Genomic DNA, 23,087 nt, shown 5'->3' on the forward strand with positions numbered 1-23,087 from the left:
CTTGATTGTCCCAATAAAAACACATAGAAGGATTAGGGATTTCTACAAATGAACCAGAAGAATAGAGCCAAAAAAGGCTTCTGAGTTGACAGAATTCTATTTTATTTTTATCTAGTGCAGACCCATATTCATACATTTAAGTAGCTCATATCTAGGAGGGTGATAAACACAGATTGCTCTTTTTTTCCATTTTTTTTTTCTTTTAGCATCTATGACTCTGGCCCCTGGGATTCATGCCTTTACCCCAGCCTAAGTCTCTGTATTTATTTTCCTTTGCTAGATAACTTTCTCTAGCTAAAGCTATTTTTAGTTTGAGGTGGCAAGGAGAGTTTCAAGCTAGTTTCTGGGCTTATGAAATAAGAGAGAAAATGTTCATAATAATAACTGTCACTGGATTTCTTGTATAAAGATAATATATTTATAAAAGGATTATAAGTGTTTGGCAATTGAAAGAGAGATCCTTGGGGATTAGAGTAAGAGAGGTGTTTGTCACTTGCCAGAAAGAAAGAGAGAAAGAATGGGAAAAAGAGGGGAAACATGCAATGAGGCGGTGGAACTGACTTGATTCTTGATAAAATAAAGGTTTTATTCCTTTAAGTATAATCCTTACCCATTATCACTAGATATTTATTAAATATATTAAAACCAGAAAATTATTGGAATACATGGACTTTGTGCAGATAAAAAAGAAAAGGACTGGATTTTGCATCTAGATGGAGGCAAGCTAAGGTGGCACATATGGACAATGAGGAGATCTCAAGGAGCACACTGAAAGTGCAAACTGCATGCAATTTTCAAATTGGTATTATTGACTCTGGATTCGCCCAGACTTTAAACTTGAAGTTTATCAAAGCTAGCCTAGGGGCGCCTGGGTGGCTCAGTCGGTTAAGCATCCAACTTTGGCTTAGGTCATGATCTCGCGGTCTGTGAGTTCGAGCCCCGCGTTGGGCTCTGTGCCGACAGCTCAGAGCCTGGAGCCTGCTTCGGATTCTGTGTCTCCCTCTCTCTCTGGCCCTCCCCCGTTCATGCTCTGTCTCTCTCTGTCTCAAAAATAAATAAACATTGAAAAAAAAGAAAAAAAAAAGCTAGCCTAAATCTCTGAAAAGCAAGAAGTCATAACTGACTCCTGGGATAAAAGCTTCTAATGTCAATATCCCTAACGATTGATCAGGGAAATAACCTGAATTCTTCTAGTAGTTTTGAAATCGTTTTCAACTGCTATTTCCTAGCACCCCTCAAGACAAGAAACACCCCCAAAATATTGGTTAACTAGCAAAGGAATCCTCTTGTGTGCATTGCATGTTGCTTTTGTCACACAGTATGTGGTCTGATCTGCTCCAGTGTAAAATATTAACTTAGCAGCTTGAAGCAATGATGACTTATTTGCTCATGATCCTGTGGGTCACCAACAGGTCAGCTCATGATCCAGTGGGACTCTGCTAGCTTGGAGAAGATCCCTTGGATATGTTTCTATACATCCTCTTTCATCTTTTGACATAGCACCCCCCCTTTTTATTAATTATGACAGAAGAGTTCCCAGCAGGAAGACGAGGACACAAGGCCCACTACACAAGTACTTGTCAGGTCTCTGATTGTATCACAACTGTAATACCTCATTGATCAAAGCAACTTACATGCCCAAGCCCAGAATCAATGTGGGTGAAATCTACACACAATACACTGGAAGCCATTAATATAACAACCTACCATAGATAGAAATCTTATTATTACTGGTTATGAAAAGTTCTGAGGGGTGCCTGGGTGATTCAGTCAGTTAAACGTCCAACTTTTGATATCAGCTCAGGTCATGATTTCATGCTTCATGAGATTGAGTCCTGGGTCAGCTCCATGTGCTGACAGCTTGGACCCTTCTTGGGTCTCTTTCTTCCTTCCTTCCTTCCTTTCTTTCTTTCTTTCTTTCTTTCTTTCTTTCTCTCTCTCTCTCTCTCTCTCTCTCTCTCTCTCTCTGCCCCTCCCCTGCTCATGGTTGTTCTCTCTGTCTCTCAAAATAAATAAATAAACTTAAAAAAAGTTCTGCGTCTAGGCTACAAGTTTAGTGTCTTTAATGAAGACGATCTTTGAGGATCAGAGAGAGAGAGTGTGTGTGTATGTGTGAATGTGTGTGTGTGTGAGTGTGTGTGTGTATGTATGTGTGTAAATTGTTTCCTGTTATCGCATAAGGAGGGAAGTTAAACCCTTTTGTAAAAGGCTACTTCTACTTAGAGTAGGAAATGAAAGTTAGTCCTATAAAGTTAATGTTTTTCAAAACTGGCCACAGTAATATTCTGCTTTCACAATACTCACAAATAAAAAATTTCTATTTTATTCATTCAGAGGTTGATTTTTTTTTCATGTATGTAGGAAAAATTTCCATGAGTGCATCAAATGTGCAAATTTTTCCTCTCTTATACTTGGTGTGTAGCACATAGCTTAGCATGTGTTAGATGCTAAATATTAGTTTGAATAAATAAAGGAGTGAATTCATTAACTAAGTAGTAGAAGAATTATTGAACAGATAAAAAATAATTGTCTTACCTGGTCTGGTATCTTGAATTCTTATGTCTGTTTATTTTCCTAACACATACTTACCCCACGGGAATCATAGTCATGGCCATATCTTAAGCTAGCATCTGTAACATTATGTTCCTCAAGTTTTTGTGCCAATACAACTCTTATTTTTGAGCTCCTGAACTTTATTTTAGAAATACCTGGTTGAGAGTCACCTGGGTGGATCACTTGGTCGAGAGTCCAACTTCAGCTCTGGTCATGATCTCACGCCTCGTGAGTTCAAGCGCAGCATCAGACTCTGTGCTGACAGGTCAGAGCCTGGAGCCTGCTTCGGATTCTGTGTCTCTCTGTTTCTCTGCCTGCCCCTGCTCCTGCTGTCTGTCTTTCTGTCGTCTCTGTCTCTGTATCTGTCTCTCTCTCAAAAATAAATAATCATTAAAAAAAATTTTAAGAAATATCAGGCTAAAAATCTCTAGGCAGGTCAAATTTAAAATTTTCAGAAGCAAACTTACCTTTTTCCTATAAAGTTGCCTGATCTTCAGTATTTTCCATCTTGATGGACATCAACCATAACAACTTCTTACTAGATACATCTCTGGAGGCAAGGGAAATGAAAGTGCGAATGAACTATTGGGACTTCAACAAAATACAAGGTTTCTGCACAGTAAAGAAAACAATCAACAAAACTAAAAGACAACCTTTGGAATGGAAGGATGGGAGAAGTTCAGAAATTGACTTATCTGGTAAAGGGTTTGTATCCAAAATCTATAAAGAACCTATCAAATTCAACACCCAAAATACAAATGATTCAGTGAAGAAATGAGAAGAAGATATGAATAGACATTTTTCCAAAGAAGACATCCATATGGCCCACAGACACACTAAGACAAGCTCAACAATACTCATCATCAGGGAAATACAAAACCTGCAATGAAATTATCACCTCACACCTGTCAGAATGGCTAAAATTAACAACAGGAAAACAACAGATGTTGGCGAAGATGCGGAGAAAGGGGAACTCTCTTACACTGTTGGTGGGAATGCCACTCCGGAAAACAGTATGAATGTTCTTCAGAAAGTTAAATATAGAACTACCCTACAGGCCAGCAATTGCACTACTAGATGTTTACCCACATTACACACAAATACTGATTCAAAGGAACACATGCACCCCGATATATATAGCAGAATTATCAACAATAGCCAATATCCAGAAAGAGCCCAAATGTCCCTCGACCGATGAATGAAAAAGAAGAGGTGGTATGTATATATCCAGTGGAATACTACTCAGCCAGAAAAGAAGAATGAAATCTTGCTATTTGCAATGACATGGGTGGAGCTAGAGAATATTATGCTACATGAAATAAGTCAGAGAAAGACAAATACCACATTATTTCACTCATATGTGGAATTTACTAAATGAAGCAGATGAACATAGGGGAAAAATTAAGTAACTTTGGAAATTTTTGGATATAAAAAAGAAAGAAAGTCTGGTTAGAATTCTCAGATAGGACTTGAAGTTGCTGGAATTTCTTCAGCCTGCAAGACTAAACTCTGTTCTTTAAGCTACTCAACTGATTGCATAAGGTCCACCCAGATTACATGACAATCTCCTTTGCAATTATGAGTATAATTTATTGCTAATCAGCTGATTATCACCTTTAACCACATCCACAAAATACCTTCACGGCAACACTTAGAACAGAATTTAATTGAGGAACTGTGTAATGTAGACTTGCCAAGTTAATACATGAAAATACCATCATAATTGGGAATATAACTTTAAAACAATCTGCAATACTTTAGGATAGGGGAACTAAAAACAAGGGGGGGGGGCTAACTTTTAGATTACAATTGATTACACCTTAATTTTAAAATAAGTAACAATTATGTTATTGATATGACATATAAAAATACTTGGTATTTTAAAACTATTTAACTTAGAAAATCATTGAATCGTTTTTTCTAAGACTATAGTAAATATCATTTTACCAAACATTTGAGTTCATAAGAATTATTTAATGTGTAGAGATATATATGCAAGAAAATGTGAACTATTGTCTGGTTTGGTGTGCTAGAGAATTAAACATAGAATTTAAATGTAGGATATAGTAAATGAACATATAGAATTGTATCAGTTTTTCAAAATATTTTTCTTTGGAAAAAGCTTTTCACTAAAAACATGAGTTGTGTGAATTAGTTGCAAAATATTATCAAGATAACAACCAAAATATCTACGCTGTAGAATAAGCCTCTATTGTTATAAATTATTATATAAGCTCTTTTAGGAGTCCTACATAGAAATAAAATATTTTAGAAATAAGTATTTATATTCTACTTTGAAATAATATACATTTAATATGTTAATATTGCTGTGTAAAATTAGGTTTTCAAAGCTAGGAATAAATCCTGGATTTTGACATTAGCCATCAGGATGATTAAGTAGAAACATGCCAGGTCTATCTAATTTGAAAAATTCAAATAATCAATATTCCTAGTTGATATCTAATTATTTTTGCAAATTATTAAAATTTTAAAAACTCAGAAATACTGACATATATTTCATTGCCTACATTTTTATACTGCATTAGGGGATTTTTATTACATAATATGTACTAAGAGTAAAATATAAAAATTTACATGGGTTAGTAATATTTATCACTGTAATACTTGATGCCATATATGATGAACTGACCTAATAACGACCTTTGAAAATAATTTGAAAAACACCTAAAGAAAAATAAGTTTACAACCTATGTGTTTAAAAGTTAATGTACATTTTCAGGGCATTCACAGGTAGGAGGCAACAGATACAGTCCCTTAGTCTAGCACATCCATACTCATAACATCTATTTGCTTTGCTTTGTCAAAACATATGAAAAATCATTAAAGTGTTTTAATAAATGTCTGGTTTTCCTGCTCATTCATCTTATAAATATTAATTAGCCATGGATCAGGCAATTAAAGTTTAATCAATTTGCACTAATTAGCACCACATACTTGCATAAAAAGATAAAACCAACTCCTGCATCTGGCTGTTATTTGCAGTTTTTGTCAAGTGCTGATGAGTTTAATCTTGAAGGGAAGATTAAGAAGAAAAGAAAAAAAAAATCAAGAAAGTAGTGTTAATTTTATTAAATTTTCACTCAAAGCACTGGTCATGAGTATCATGGAGATAATGCCAGCAACATTATACTTCTTTATCAAAGCCTGATTCACTGACTTCTTCCTCATAGCCCCATTCAAAAGGGAGGGGCTCCATTTCTTCTATTTATGATACTGCTATATTCATTTTACTTCATTTTTACCATGAATTCAAATCTGACTCATTTCTATTCTTTGTGATTTAAAACTTTTGAAATGAATGTTGCCTTTATAGCCATAGATTAAGGGTCCACTTTCTTTTCAGAATGAATGTGAGTGATCTATATTGAAGGAGAAATTAAAAAGTTGTAGCCTTAGAAATGAAATTGAAATGTTAGTCACTAGAAATTACGTGCAACTGTTATGATGAGAGATCTCTGAATGACTTACAATTTGCATTCTGATCCTTTGTGGGCATTTCTTAGCTGGACACATTTTGTCCTATGTAGGCTTTAAGAGACTAACTCCTACTTCTCTGTCTTTGACTTCTGAATTTGATTAAATAAATTACACTGCCAATCTAGTAAGGAGACATTGTACAGTGCATTTGCATTACTATTTTGTGTTTTAATAACCAAAGAAAATAAAGTGTTCCATTACTGCCTATTCATATAATTGACAGGGATTATAGGGAATGGAACTAGTCTTTAATCACTGATGGAAATTTATCTTAGGCTTGGCAGGTAAAACTACACGTTTTAAGATGATTTAGCATTGTACTAAAAAATAGAGCATGATTCATAAAAAAAGCTATGCACCATTTACATGAGGATTTTTATTCAGTTTATGCAAGAATAGACCAGTGAATGGTTATTGATATTTTTCAAATAAAGTATGTATGATTCATTAAACTCCCTATTCCCCTGTGAGCAAGCCACTGCTCTGTTAAGCACTCTTTGCATACATATCTCATAAAGAAAGCAAAGGCAGAAAAAGGGGGTGTCATGCTTCAATGCCTTCTTTTAAAAAAGTGCCTAAAAATGAGATCGCATACAGTAACAGATAATTCTCTAAACTACCATCTGGATCTCAATACATATGATTATTCACACTGCTGTTGAAAAAAAAAAGTGAATACGTTCTTTGTTAATATAGTATATGCATACTGCTATAGAGATATATACCTGTGTATACTTAAAAAAATAAGACTGAATCGAATGCTGATGCTCTAGAATCTTTCTACTATGAATTAAATGGTGTATGAAAAAGACTTTTGAAAAATCTAAATGACTATAAACATAACATAGCTTCATAGGGCAAAGAAAAGATATCACTGCTATGCTTCAATAGACTCCTCATGAACGCATTCCCTATCTTCTTACATGAACAGTATTTGAAATTCTTTCTTTTTTTATAATTTTTTTAGTGTTTATTTATTTTTGAGACAGAGACAGAGCATAAACGGGGGAGGGTGAGAGAAAGAGAGGGAGACACAGAATCTGAAACAGGCTCCAGGCTCCGAGCTGTCAACACAAAGCCCAACGCGGGGCTTGAACTCACGGACCGTGAGATCATGACCCGAGCTGAAGTCGGATGCTCAACCAACTGAGCCACCCAGGTGCCCCTGAAATTCTTTCTTGTGTTTATATAGAGAGGTAAGCCAGCATGGTATAGGGGCAGGATCTGAGTATACATCTGTGTTCTGTGTTCTTCAAAGCTAAAGGTGTTTGGCAATACTTGTAGTGTTTCTGATTCCCTGTCTTCTCCCTTCTCCCCAACCCACAGAATAGGTGTTCATTCTCTGTTTTGTGCAACAAGTATTTATTGACTATACATTTATTTATGAATGGTATAGGTAACCAAAATATAGATCACTTGGGGAGTGGTGAAAGGAATTGACTATGTTACACCTAGAAAGCAACAGGTATCATAGTTGTCTTCAATATTGAAACATATACAATATGGAAGAAGCCTTAAAACTTGCTGTGATTTCAGGAGGTAGAAGAAATATGTAGAAGGCAAAGGAAAATATGCATTTACTTCACATAGAAAATAACTCTTAAATATAGATGTATGCCTTTTAAGTGGTTTGTCATGGGAAGAAATAAGTCCAGTCTACCTTCGTGGAATTCTTTGTGGAGATTGTTGCTACTGAATAGGGTTGGAGATCAATTGTAAGGTTGTAGGAGAAAATATCATATAAATATGTAAGAAAATAATGTATTTAGACAGCATCTCCTTTCATAATACATATTTGTAAATTGCTGAAGTTTTTGCACAAAGAATGCAAGTTAATTTCCTTATTTAAGGTTAACACAAATTTTCATTGTCATTATTAACCTGAATCCCCCAAATAGTACACTCTTCTCTATAAACTGGAAGGACAACTTATATAGCCCAGTTTTCTGATCTTCTGTGGCTTAAAATCATTCTCAGATGCTACATTTTTCCGAGAGAAGGAAGTCCATGTAAAAATGATGTCGGCTCTAATTTTTCTTCCCTGGCTTTCTCATTCCATTGTACTTTTCAGAGGGACTGTAATTAAGAAATAATGGGATCTCTGTAGCTTATTCTAGCCTACTTGATAGAATTTCCTCACTCTATTTATACACTATTCGTTAGAGGAATAAAGACCATAGAGTATGGGAAGCTTCTCTTCTTGAGACAATTAGAAAAATGATTGTTCATTATCTGAACAGTCATTTCCTGAAAAACAGCCTAAACTATACAATCAGATATATTTATAGATAGCAAATAAAGGCTTAGGAATGTTCAAAATTTTTAAGAGTGGTATATATCTTTGAATTTGCTGATACTTTGTTCTGTTCTCCAATAATATAAATTATAGGTATTGTATACTATGATTAATTAATGAAGGTATAAAACAACACATGACATAGTAATAAATGAAGTCAAGAGCCTCAATGTAGAAATCTGTTATAATTTTTTATAAAATTGAATGTTATAAGGATCTTTTATCTGAATTAAATTTAGATATGCATCATAAAAAATTTAAAAAAAGTTGTGTTAACCAATTTATTTATTAAAACACTAATAATCATTTAAATTCTAATTTAATTATCTAAAAGATAACTAAATCTTACCTGTAAGATATAAGGAGGGATAATAATTCAGTAAAGAAAAAACAGAATTTTTAAGGAAAAATATTAAATACAGTACATGTGATCTCCATCTGGTAAGACAGAGACTAGGACAAACTATGTTGTAATTAACTCAAGTAGAAGGGGTATTTGAAAAAGCAAGTAGAAAGTATGAGCAGAAATGTGAATGCATTCTCCCCCAGTTGATTGTAATCTTCACCTAACTTGATGTTAATAAGATATAGTGATTTTATTTTTAAATTATGTAGCAATTTATTTTTAATAAAGAGAGATCTTGACAATTTTTGCATATGATACTATGTTTTGAGTGATTTCAGGAAATAGGAGAACTTTGGCTGGAAGAAAGTATGATTTCAACAAAACAACAACAACAAACTCCATCAACTCCTATTACACTGCAAACCATTTATCCAGAGAGGCAAACATTTATCTGAAATTCCACCAACAGTACTGAATAACTATGGTTATTTTCCAGAACTTAACGGCCTCTATTCCTAGAAAAGCATGCCTATTCATTTCTTCATGACGCAATTCATACATTTTTCTCTAGAATTCCCTCTATGATTATTAGAAAACCAATTACTAAGAAATCCCTTTGCTCCCTTGTAACCCTTTTTTGTATTTATATATTGTACCCTTCATGTGTATTCTCCATATACTCTTGTGAGTATTTTGCATTTCTCTGTCATGTTTTCCCATGAGAAAACATGCCTAATTAAAATACGTGTAGTGCTAACAATTCCATGAAAACTCACATGCTAGAAATGAGTGTGATGTCTTTCCATCATCAATGAATGAAAAACTACCAATGCTTAGGAGCAATTGTAATGTGAAAAAGAATATCTAACCATGTTGTGACGATTAAGTGGACTACTGGAGCTAGACATAATGAGTCTTAAACCAAGCTTTTAAAGTTTTTTGTCTCTAATGTGGCAATTAGAAAGGATCATTTTAAAATGAAATCTTTGCCTACATTAAAAATCTAAAATATTAGAATTAGAAGAAATATGACTGCGATTTCCTTTTCTTTCCTTCAAGAAATAGATATAGTACATTTTGGCTACCATCATCAAACTAAATGTTTGCAAATTATTTATTTGAAATTAAAAATATGAAAGCAAGATACAAGATACGTTATGAATAAATTCTGATATGGAAAAATGTTCTGTTGAGTGACATCGCCAATTTCCTTCAGGTGCATGCCTCCTCATAACTTTTCACCTCTCACTTGTCCAACTGGGGTCTTCCTGACATATTCTTATTAATACTTGGTCTTGAAACATTTTCAAGGGTTTATCTCTGTAGATCAAGTTCATCTTGGACTTTGGTGACCAAAGTCCAATCAAAATGTATCTTTATTGCCTATGTCCTGAGATCTACCTGCCCACTGTCATACCATAACTTTCACATAGAACTGGCTTTCTCTTGCCTGCTAGACATTTGGAGAAATGTACTCTTTCCCTAACAGGAAAACAAATTACTTTTGTCCAGAATTCAGAAAAGGCACATGAGGTTTTTTTCTGTCTCATTTCCATGCCTAGAGACTAACTGGGTGATTCAAATGGTTAGGAATATTCATCCAGGGCCTCAGTTCTTAATTTAGTGTCTTGGATGGAACTTCCAGGAAACCTCCATTCACATGTCTGATAGCTCAGGGTGTTGCTCGTAACCTGTTTCCATGTGGCTAGTTGGTCTTCTGAATATAGAGATCTCAATGTAGTTCATCATGGTAGTTGTCTGCCAAGAGGAAGGAGCATAAGTTATCCTTTTAAAAACATAAGCCAGGGATGGACACCTCATTACCTTTACCATGTTCTATTGGCTTAAACATAAATAAGCCCAGCCCATAGTTTTCCTCTTAATGGTTAAGATGGTTAAGAATTTGTAGCTACTTCCTGGAGTCCACAGATTATTTACATTCTTTCTACTTTCAGAATGCACTCAGCTTTTCATGATACCCCAGTCTCAACCCATTATGTCTTCAGATTCTAGTCTGGAAACTTATACTCTAAATAGATCTAAGTGTGGGTTAAACGGTCTGGTGTAGTTCCTCAGGTGTAAGTCCTTGGATAATGACTCGTCATAACCTGAAAACTGAGAAATTAAGTTATTTGCTTTTTACATGAATCATGCAATTTTAAGATTTCTGTAAGACAACTTCAATAGACCTTTCCATTCAAAAAGGAGAACAACAGGATCACACAGCTGTTAACTAGTCCATAACATTTCTGAAATCCTGCCATGTCCGTGTCACTGGTTTCTTGATTAAGGCATAGCCTTGTTTCCTCGAAATGGTTCTCTGTGGCTCTTTGATACACCTGCTGGGCTCTTGGCTCCACCTTCTGAGTCTTATTCCTTTTCAATAAAAATGTAACCATGTTTGCTGTTGAGTAGCTTTCTTATCCTATTTTCTGATTATAGAAGTTCTAGGACCTAAAGGACCTCTGTTATTGTTAAACTGTCTCTGTCACTTTCAGACCAAGCCAGTTGCATTCCTTAAACATTTCTTGGGTCTCTTGTGTATTACATTTTAATCTACTCACTTAGACAGGAGCCATAGCTAGAAATCTTTTTTGAAGACAGATCTTTCCTTACATTGGGCTAAGAATTAGGGTTTTGCGGGACGATGTCCTTGAGGTTCTTCAACACTGTTTTGTCTCACTTTGCAAATCTTTAGGCATTGCCATAAAATTTTTTGAGGTATTAACAAAGGGTTTTGCAGGCTGATGTCATTTCTTAAGTTGAAGTTTGTTTTTCAGGACAGGATAGGAATGAGGAACAGTTTTAATTTTGAACCTGCTAACTTTTGATTTGGAAATGTTTCCTCTAGGGTTGACTGGGAACTGAGCGGCTTTTTCTTTAGTTCATCTCTCTCTTAACCATACTTTATCATATACTGCTGAAACAAATCCATTGGCTCTTTTAACACATTGATTGAAAATTTCCTTGACCACCTCCATTAACTCATTAGTTATATTTCTATTTTCCAGAGCTTACCAGTTTTATACCACCACATAACATATGCATTCCTTTTTTTTTTCCAGACTCCAATAACAGTTTCCTCACTGTCCTTCAATCTGTAACTAATACCGTTCTTGAGGACCTTGAGGCCTAAGCTCTTGACAAGGTCCCAAAGAGAGTGCTACATATTTTAGGTTGTTATGATGGAAATAATCCTCTTCCTGGTAAGAAATTCTGTTCCAGTTATCAAACTTCTTTTCTTCTAAGACAAGAAAACAAAGATCTAAAACAATTTATTAGCAACTTTCATGGTTCTATGACTTGACGCACACCTGGTGCTTTAGAGCCTCTTCTACAGTTCAGTCAGACAGTGGCCAGGATTGGAGTCCTCTGAATGTTCAGCTGGCTTCATAGCCCAAATTCCTTACGCTTTGTTCACATAATGAGTCTCTCTGACCACATGCCTCTTTTAGGTAAGAAGCATACATGTGGAAGAGGATGTGCTGCCAGATTCTTCTCTTTAGTAGCTGCCAGGCTCTCCCCTTTTCTCCAGACATTTGCTGGATTCATGAGCTTCTGAGTCATCCAGGAAAGGTGTCAAAAAATAAAGCAGTAAAGGATTTTTTTCACTTTTACTCTTGTGAACTGGCATTGGTTCCCCATATGATGGACACTATCAGAGCTAAGCTGACTTTTTCTCTCTCAGACTTGTACATTTCTCTTCTTTCCTTCCTTCCTTCCTTCCTTCCTTCCTTCCTTCCTTCCTTCCTTCCTTCGTAAGATAACTGACATTTATTTTTAAAGTTAACAAATTCTAGGAGCACAACACTAAAGGGGGCCTCTTAAGGGAAAAGAAGGGTAGTAGACATTGAGTTCTCAGGTGTCAGCAAATGGTACCACTGACCAACAACTTTTAGACTTATCATCTCTAAAGATATCTTACCTGCTCTTCCCTGACCCAAGTGATGCATAACCTCTGGTTAATTACTCTTAATTTATGGTACTTCTGGCAGAGTCTAGGCATTCTCTAGGCAATCTTCTTAAATATGTTCTATGATAACCCTAGATAAGTTTACTGTAAAACTTTGGTTTACAAGTATAATTCATTCCAGAAACATGCTTGTAATCCAAAGCACTTGTATGTCACAGTGAATTTCCATAAGAAATAGTAGAAACTCAGATGATTCATCCCACAACCTAAAAATATTCATAGAGGAATGATTACAATAGTGTAATATACAAAGATAAAGAAAATATAAAATGTAAAGAAAAATTAACCTGCACGTACCTTTGAATACCTTCACAGCTGGTGTGAGAGAGACAAGAGAGAGGAGGGTTATTGTGTAGGATGACTCTCACTATCACTAATGGAATCGTTATCTATTGGCTCAATGGAATCTTCTTCTTTCCGTGAAACTTTAACAAGGAACCTATCCAATGACTTGCTGTTTCCTCCTTTTGAGGATTTCGCTGAAATGTGACATTGCATTGTCGTTAAACAGATTCATCACTTGCACTGCTATAGTCTTATTTGGGTGGTGCTTTTCTACAAAATTTTGCACTGTTTCCCACATTTGACACATCTCCCTAATCTCATTTGAAGTGAGGGTTTCCTCCACCTTTTCTTTCCACTGCAGATGAGTTGTAGATATAGACTTATCATGAAATCTTGCAATTTAAGCCACTCGCATACCTCATTCATACTTCTCAATGATTTTCTTTTTAACTTCTACCATAATCATTTCCTTCTTACAGCGTTTATTTTCAACCATTTTCAGCGTGGGGCCATTGTATACATTACACAGATGTTCACTACAGTACAGTATTCATAAACCCTTGTCATATACTCTATTGAATGTAACTGGCAATAAGGGAGCAGAGGAAAGGGTCTCTAAGTGCTTGGAGCCTGACCTAGAATGAAGCAAGGGGCCTAGAATGAAGGAAAGGACTGTCCATAGGTTCTTTGAAGTGACAAAAAATACACTGGTGCCAGTTGTGGGCACCTTCCAATGTTTGGAAAAATCACTGATTTCTGCCAAACACCGTAGCCTGAGACTGAGCATTTGAGCATGGGAGATGATCATCCACAATCCCGCAGAGAGAGAAAGAGAGAGAGAGAACCATTGGCTCAGTTGTGATCATGCGACATTCAGTGTTACCTACTGCTTATATTGCAAGACATCGCTCATTTATCAGTTAAAATTTATTAGAAATGTTTGCTTGTCTTGTGGAACACTTGCAAAACAAATTACTCACAATGCAAGGTTTTACTGTATTTATATTCATCTAACTTACATCTTTTATTAATTTTATTTTGGTAAAAATTACATATAAAAATATCCATTTAAAGTATACAATTTTATGAATACACATGTATACAATCATCAAACCACTGCCATAGTCAAGATACGAATATTTTCATCACCTTCAAAGGTTTTCTTGTGCTCCTTTGTAATTCATTCCTCTCTGCACTCCTGGCCCAAAGAAACCATTAGTAAGCTATTAGTCACTCTAGATTACTTAGTCTTTCACAGAATTTTACATTAATGGACTTATATAGTATGAGCAATACTCTTTGTGTCTATCTTCTTTCACTTGACATAATGATATTAAGATTTACCTATGTTGTTCTGTACATTGCTATTCATTGTGTGTATTGCTAAGTAGTATTTTATTGTAGGGATACACCTGTGGATAGGCATTGGTTCTTCAGTTTTGAGCTACTTAAAGCACTTATTAAACTTATGTAAAATAATTGTGTGAACATACATTTTTAATTATCTTCAGTAAATACCTAGTAGTGAAATGGCTAAGTGTTAACACTATTGTGTTATCATTTTCATGTTTTAAAATCTGTGGTAGTAACTACTCTTTTAATATTCATATTGTTTTTTTTTATTTTTTTTTTTAATTTTTAATCAATCAAGTCAGGAGTTGATCAATTTTTTAATCTTCTTAAAGATCCAGTTTTTGGCATTCTTAATTTTCTCTGTATCTCTCATATTCTGCTGAATTCTGCTTTTAAATATTTTAATTTTGTTTACTTACTTTACTTCTACTCTAGTTTGTTTGTTTTTAGCTTAAGATAGTGTTAGATTATTGAGCTGAGGTGTTCTGTATCTTTTTGCTTGTTTGTTTTTAATATTGTCACTTCAAGCTATAAATTTCCCTCTGGGTACTGTTCTGGCTGCAGCTCTCTAATTTTGATATATCTTGTATTTATTATAATTTAATTTTTATTTTTTATTTTACCTATGATTTCTTTTTTAACTTATGCATGATTTAGAGGTGTGTTGTTTACTTTTCAAAAAAATTTTGGAGTGGGGTTTTTATGTATCTTGTTGACTTGGTTTCTAATTTAGTTTCATTTCAGTCAGAGAATATACTCTGTATGATACCAATCATTCTTAATATACTGCAACTTATTTTAAGGTTCAGCATATAGTTTTGTTGGTGAAAGAACCGTGTGCACATATTAACATGAAAATAATCTGTATTTTGCAGTTGTTAGCTATTGAGCAGTGTTCCATAAATATCAGTTAGTACATGGTGCTTAATAGTGTGGTTTAGATAATTTATGTATTCACTGACTCTTTATCTAGTTGTTCTGTCAGTTGCTGAGAAAGGAGTGTTAAAAATATCCTGTTGTAATTGGGAAATTATAGATTTTAAGAGGTTTTGCTTCATGTGTTTTCATGCTCTATTTTTAGTCACGTATATATTCATAATTGTAGTCTCACTCATATAAATTGATCCTTTTATTTTCATAAAATGTTCCTTTTTATCTCTGGTAATAATTTATTTTTATTTTTATTTTTATTGCTTAGTTTTTAAAATTTACATCCAAATTAGTTAGCATATAGTGAAATAATGATTTCAGGAGTAGATTTCCTTAATTTTATCTTGAAATATATTTTCTGATAATATACCCACTACAGTATTTCTAACCTTAATTTTTGCAAAGTGTATATATATTTATTCTATCCAGTTATTTTCAACTTATGTGTAACTTTTAAATTGAAGTGCCTCTTGTATACAGCATGCAGTTGGGTATCCTTGTTTCTGGTAATATTTGCCTTTTATTTGAAGTGTTTACATGATAACACAAAATTCAGGTTCTTATAAGGTTGTTTTTAGGTCTACCATTTTACTGCCATTTTTCTCTATGAACAGTAGACAATATACACTTAGAAGTACACTTGCACAATGGCTGTATTATACTGGTTTGCATATAGGATGTTTTTGAACTGCTGATCTTATACTAGAAATATTTTCAATAAGCTACTTGCTTTTAAAACATTGTTGAGCCACTTAAAAAATCTGTGACACAATTTGCCTCAAATATGTTTCAAGTTCTACATTTGTTGTCCAATTTTTGTTCCTGTTTCCCATTTTCTGACTTCAGTTGGATTATTTGAATAGTTTTAGAATCCTGTTTTAATTTATCTATTTACTTTTTAGTTGTGTTGTTAGGCATAATTCTTTATTTAGAATTCTGTAGAATGAGAACAATTTCAAAGGGGGGGTTTAACTTGGGGAAGATGGACAGGATTATCATAGAGCTTTAGCATGTGTGGTCAGCTAAAATTTCACATGTTTGGGAAACAACTATCTAAAGATGGTCCTCAAAGAGGAAGGAAATATTCTTGTGGCTTAGCAGACACTCACTGGGCAATTCAGGATTATCAAGGACAGGAAGAACAGTCATGAGAACCAAAGTTATGTTTAGGCCAAACTGGACAATTTTTAGCATGTCAGAGTCTCTTACGTTACCCTACTTTATTACTTAACCTACTTCACTTGTCTTCATAGTACTTATTTTCACTTTAAATATTTTTAGCAATTTATTAATTTCCTTTCTATTGTTTTCTTTCCCTTTGAAATACAATCTTCATGAGGGCAGAGCTGCTATCTGCCTTGTTCTTCTCAGTGTTTCTAACGTCTACAACATTGTCAGGCATGTAATAGAAATTCCAGAAATATTGCTACGTAAAAATTGGGGGGAGTTGTAAATTATATTTTTTTGTTGGACAACAAATGTGGAACTTGAAACATATTTGAGGCAAATTGTGTCACAATCAGATTTTTTTAAGTGGCTCAACAATGTTTTAAAAGCAAGTAGCTTATTGAAAATATTTCTAGTATAAGATCAGCAGTTCAAAAACATCCTACATGCAAACCAGTATAATACAGCCATTTTGCCAGTGTAGTTTTAAGTACATATTGTCTACTGTCCATAGTCTACCCAGTTACAAGCCCACACTTCAACAACATGCTGATAGTTCCTAAGTAAAACTAATTAAAAGAAAAAGGCATAACCCGATGTTCCCTCACTTGACCAACTCCATTAAAGTTTAGACATGCAGAAACGTTTAGAAATATCCAGAGTAAGCCACATGAAACATGTTACTTTTAGTTTTCTAGAATAACGTTTCAGGACAATGACAGTGAGATACAGGAAGAAAGGGGCCCCTGTGGCTCAGTTGGATAAGTGTCTGACTCTTGGTTTCAGCTCAGGTCATGATCTCACGGTTCATGGGTTCCAGTACCACATGGGGCTCTGCACTGACAGTGTGGAGCCTGCTGGGGATTCTCTCTCTCCCTCTCTCTCTCTCTCTCTCTCTCTCCCTCTCTCCCTCTCTCTCCCTCTCTCTCTCCTTCTCTCTCTTTCCCTCCCTCACTCATGTTCTCTCTCTCAAAATAAATAAATAAACTTAAAAGAAATGTAAAAAGGGGCACCTGGGTGGTTCAGTCAGTTAAACACTGACTCTTGATTTTGGCACAGGTCATGATCTCACAGTTTGTGGGACTGAGCCCTACATTGGGCTCTGCACTGACAGCATGCAGCCTGCTTGGGATTTGCTCTCTCATCCTCTCTCTCTGCCCCTCCCTCGCTAGTCCTCACTCTGTCTCAAAAAAATAAACATTAAAATGAAAAAAAAAATAATTTAAAACAAAAGAAGGGAAATTATTTAAAAAAAAGATATGGGAAGCAAAATGGATGACTGAAATCCTCATTACTACACATGCATATTTGTTGACAGTAGAGGGAACTTTTTACATACAAGTTACAAAGAAGAGGCAAATTATTGTGTGCAAGAAATTTAACACATTCTATACAATGTCCTTACTTTTGCTTTCATTTTGTATAAACTCTTCACAGTTGACCTGAGCATCAGCATCAATGTTTCCCTGAGCAGACTGAGTAACTGAATAATCATTTACCAATGTTCTACTATCCCTTTCTTGCACAGAAACTAGAGCTTTAACATTTAGATAGATCCCTTCTCTTATAACCTTCCAGTTCCCTCAAGTTGTAAGTACAATCATCTTTTTTATGTTTTTATTTGTTTTCATTTTATTTTATTTTATTTTATTTTCATCACGGTAAGTATACTCTAATCCCCATCCCTTCTTTCCCCCATTCCCCCACCCACCTCCCCTCTGGTAACCATCAATTTGTTCTCTATCGTTAAGAGTCTGCATTTCCATTTGTTTGTCTATTTTTCTCCTTTGTTTTGCTTCTTAAAGTGCACATGTAAGTGAGATCATATCATATTTGTCTTCTCTGACTGATTTGCTTTGCTTAGCACTATACCCTTTAGCTCTATCCATGTTGTTGCACATGACAAGATTTCATTCTTTTTTATGGCTGAATAATATTACATTGTATGTGTATACAACCTCTTTATCCATCTATCAGTGGAAAGTTGGGTTGCTCCCATACATTGGCTATTGTAAATAATGCTGCAATAAACATAGGGGTGTATGTATCCTTTTGAGTTAGCTATTTTTATATTTTTGGAGTAAATACCCAGTAGTGTGATTCCTAGATCATAGAATAGTTCTATTTTTAATTTTTTGAAGAATTTGTGTATTGTTTTCCACAGTGGGTGTACCAATTTATATTCCCACCAACAGTGCAAGAGGTTTCCTTTTTCTCGACATCTTCATCATCACATTTCTTGTGTTTTTTATTCTAGCCATTCTGATAGATGTGAGGTGATACCTCATTGTAATTTTTATTTTCATTTCCCTGATAATGAGTGATATTAAGCATCTTTTCATGTGTCTGTTGGCCCTGTGTGTCTTCTTTGGAGAAATGTCGTTTATGTCGTCTGCCCATTTTTTAATTAGATTATTTCCTTTTTTGGGTATCAAGTTGTATCAGTTTTTTGTATATTTTGGATACTAACCCTTTATCAGAAATGTCATTTGCAAATATCTTTTTCCATCCAGTATGTTGCCTTTTAGTTTTGTTGATTGTTTCCTTCACTGTGCAGAAGCTTTTTATTTGATGCAGTCCCAATAGTTTATTTTTGCTATTGTTTCCCTTGCCTCAGTACAAACATCTAGAAAAGTGTTGCTATGGTTGCTGTCAGAGACATTACTGCATGTGCTTTCTTCAAGGATTTTTATGGTTTCAGGTCTTACTTTCAGGTCTTTAATCTACTTTGAGTTTTTTGTTGTTGTTGTTATGGTGAAAGAAATCGTCCATTTTCATTATTTTGCATATTGCTGTCCAGTTTTCCCAACACCACTTGTTGAAGAGACTATCATTTTCCCATTGTATATTCATTCCTAATTTGTTAAAGACTAATTTACCATTTAATTGTGGCTTGATTTCTGAGTTTTTCTTCTGTCCCATTGATCTATTTTTATGCCAGTACCATACTGTTTTAATTACTACCAGTTTGTAGTATAACTTGAAATCTGGAATATTGATACCTCCAGTTTTGTTTTTCTTTTTCAAGATTTCTTTGGCTACTTAGGGTCTTTGTGGTTCCATACCCATTTTAGGATTGTTTGTTCTAGTTCTGTAAAAAAAAATGTGGTTGGTATTTTGATAAGAATTACATTGTGTAGATTGCTTTGGGTAGTATAGACATTTTGACAGTATTTGTTCATATAACTCATGAGCATGGACGGTCTTTCCATTTCTTTGAGTCATCTTAAATTTCTTTCATCAGTATTTTCTTTTTGTTTTTTTAGTTTACTTATGTATTTTGAGAGAGAGAGAGCATGTGCACACACAAGTGGGAGACGGACAGAGAGAGGGAGAGAGAGAATCCCAAGTAGGCTCCTCACTGTCGGGGCAGAAACCAACATGGGGCTTGAATCCACAAACTGTGAGATCATAACCTGAGCCAAAATCAAGAGTTGGACGCTCACCAACTGAGCCACCCAGATGCCCCTTATTGGTGTTTTATAGTTTTCAGAGAATGCGTCTTTCACCTCCTTGGTTATATTTATTCCTAGATATTTTATTGTTTTTGGTGCAATTGCAAGTGGTATTGTCTTCTTAATTTCACTTTCTGCTGCTTCATTATTAGCGTATAAGGACGCAACAGATTGATTTTGTATCCTGCGATTTTACCGAATTCATTTATCAGTTCTAGTAGTTGTTTGGTGGAGTCTTTAGGGTTTTCTATATTTAGTATCATGTCATCTGCATATAATGAAAGTTTTACTTCTTCCTTACCAATTGGATGCCCTTTATTTCTTTATGTTCACTAACTTCTGTGGCTGGGACTTCCAGTACTATATTAAATAAAACATTATATACCAACCATCTTTTAAAATCAGGACACAGTGGTTTATTAAGGAAATAGCAAACAAGTGAAAAGGGAAAGAAAGATGGGCATAACTTTTCAACATCAGTCACCACACTGCTTCTCCAAAATATATTTGGCTCATTTCCAAGAAAGACAAAAATTTCTCTAAAAAGATCTACAGGCATGAAAGAAATTGATGGAGGAGGGCAATAACTTTCTCCCTTTCTCACACATATGAGATTTTATTATCTCAGTTCTGAGCTTAAAATACTTCTTTATATTTAAAGCTAAAAGAATTCTATTTATTTGCATTCCAAATTATATATTAATATAGATTCACATTTGCATTTTAACCCACATCATGCTGTTTTCCAATCTTAAACTTGAAGGTTTCATTTATTTTTTTATTTAAAACAACTTTTAATGTTATTTATTTTTGAGAGAGAGAGAACAATAGAGGGTGAGGGACAGAGAGAGAGGGAGACACAGAATCCAAAGCAGGCTCCACGCTCTGAGCTGTCAGCATACAGCCTGACACAGGGCTCGAATTCACAAACCTTGAGATCATGACCTGAACCAAAATCAGACCCTTAACCAACTAAGCCACCCAGGAGCCCCTCGAAGGTTTCATTTAAATTTGCAACCCTATGTAACGAGTCACCTCTTTTAGCAATTGCTAAGAAGTAAATATATTACAAAGCAAATTTACTTAAGTAAAGTGTAATTATTTTCATTAACGTTGATGGTATAGACAAAAAGTTCTATAATAAGTTCCCAATTATTCTATTTATTTTTCCAGCTAGTGCTTTACAATGTAATATTTTCTAGGTTTGATTAACCACCTCTAAGGGTTTTTGAATAATTAAAACCTTTGCTAACACATTTTTCTTCAAGTTGTATTTCTATTTGTTTACAGGCTTGATCTCAGTTTGTCACTTGCCTGCAATGTTTTCCATTACTGTGCACTGTTTGAAAATGCCTTGATGGCGATAATCATTGGGCTCCTGGAGTGTGATCAGTGTGGTGAGCATTCCTGACTTGCCTTTTAAATTTTCTTCGTTTTTCCACAATTAAACAGATTTTAGTCTTGTTTACAATTAGCCTCTTGCTTTTAATTTCTGGTCAAATAGGTAATGGCATTTGGTTTCAGTATAATTTTATAATATGTGATTTTCAATTTCTTGAAGTTTGTAGCCTATGGTTTTTTCTTCTAACACTCAATTGAATACCGAAACTGGATCTTAAAGGTTAAGAAGTTACTGCATGTGTTTTAGTCATGCCGCCTTTCTGCCTATCCCTTTATATATGTGTATATTTTGACTAGGAATAGTAATATCAATATGCTCTATGTGAGGTAACATTTCATTTATATTCTTTTTTCTTCTGGTCATATTGTATGATTCTTTTAAATAATACCCATGAGTTTCTGGGTGATAGAACAATTAAGTCGTTCCTAAAGCAGGGTAGCGTATGAAATGCATAAAGTAGATCCAAGCATGCAGAAGTGTCCGCTACTTCTTTCTGCAACATTCTCAATCTAAGCTTTCCTAAATCTGTAAACTCCACTGTTACATTTCTTCCAATAAATTGAGACTCTCCTTGATAGGGTACCTGCATCTACAATACACTAATAGCTGTTAAATTAGAATTGATAAGTATAATTTCAGTGCTTTCTGTCTTTATCATTGAACTGCCTACATACTAAAATACTGTAATTTTAGTAGTTAACTTGACAAACTAAAAATAAGGTTCTAAAATTATATTCAAAATAACACTTAAAAATTAGCTTTGTAGTTTAGCTGCTTAAAAACTGAGAGAACTATACAAAGTGTTGTTGTATCATAAACATACACATGAACAATGTAATTCATTACTCATAATGCTAAGAAGGTCATTGACCCAAAGAGTCAAACTTATGATAATAAACAGATAGATCATTTTAAATAAAAAAGTATCACTATTTTAGACCAGTCCATTTTGTCACGGTAAAGGAATCATTCCCGCTTTACTGTGGTAAAAAATTTCATTGAAAGTTATGTTATATTATTAGGTACATTCTAATGCATTTTGTAAGATTAAAGATATTTTACTATATAAGATGCCAAACGAGCTCAGTGGGTATGATCTTTCTCTCAGTCTTTCTGTACCACTCAATATGGGTCATTTAATTCGTATTTAGCCTATGCATGCATGCATTGCAGCTGTCAAGAACAACCCCCAAGGAATCTCATAACTTTAGGGAGTGTATTGTCCTGTTTGTGGATCCCAAAGGCCTATTTGTCATAAGAATTCTTTTGAACCATCTGGACCCAGCCTTTATCTGTGAGATTCTTGGAATTTCATTAGTCAGGTAAGCAGAAACTGTTGGCAGGGTAGGCAAATCACGAGTTTCACAGTAGGTGTGTATAAAAAAATAAATAAATAACAATAACAGTAGTGTTCCCAATGAACAGTCTCTCTGTGGGGGCTCCTGGATGGCACAGTTGGTTAAGTGGCAGGCTCTTTATTTTGGCTCAGGTCATGATCTCCTGGTTCATGAAATCAAACCCCAACTCAGCTCTGAGCTGACAGCATGGAGCCTGCCTGGGATTCTCTCCTTCTCTCTCTGCCCCTTCCCTGCTCACGTACTCTCTCTCTCTCAAAAATAAATAAATAAACATTAAAAAAAAGCAAGTCTATCTGCCTTCTGGCTCCAAAGGTTTGTATGATTTTAGACTATTTACAACTACTATTTATACTATTTGCAACTGCTCTCTTTATAGATAACAGCAAAATTTAAATTATTTCAAGTATTTTTCAAGAATGATGAATAAAACATTGGATTCAGAGTTGAATGGTTTGCAACAAGAAAAACAGT

At 34.6% G+C, this 23,087-nt stretch overlaps 1 long non-coding RNA gene across 1 annotated transcript in view; it reads left to right on the top strand.

Annotated features, from left to right (window-relative positions):
• Positions 1–21,260, top strand: part of LOC144615750 (uncharacterized) — a 206,497-nt gene extending 185,237 nt beyond the window's left edge. Inside the window, exon 4 of the long non-coding RNA XR_013554330.2 lies at positions 21,147–21,260. This is a non-coding gene — a long non-coding RNA (uncharacterized LOC144615750). The remainder of the gene's footprint in view (positions 1–21,146) is intronic.
• The last annotated feature ends 1,827 nt before the right edge of the window (positions 21,261–23,087 follow it).

This window comes from Panthera onca, chromosome A1, assembly GCF_046562875.1.
Source record: "Panthera onca isolate mPanOnc1 chromosome A1, mPanOnc1 haplotype 2, whole genome shotgun sequence".
Taxonomy (NCBI): Eukaryota; Metazoa; Chordata; class Mammalia; order Carnivora; family Felidae; genus Panthera; species Panthera onca.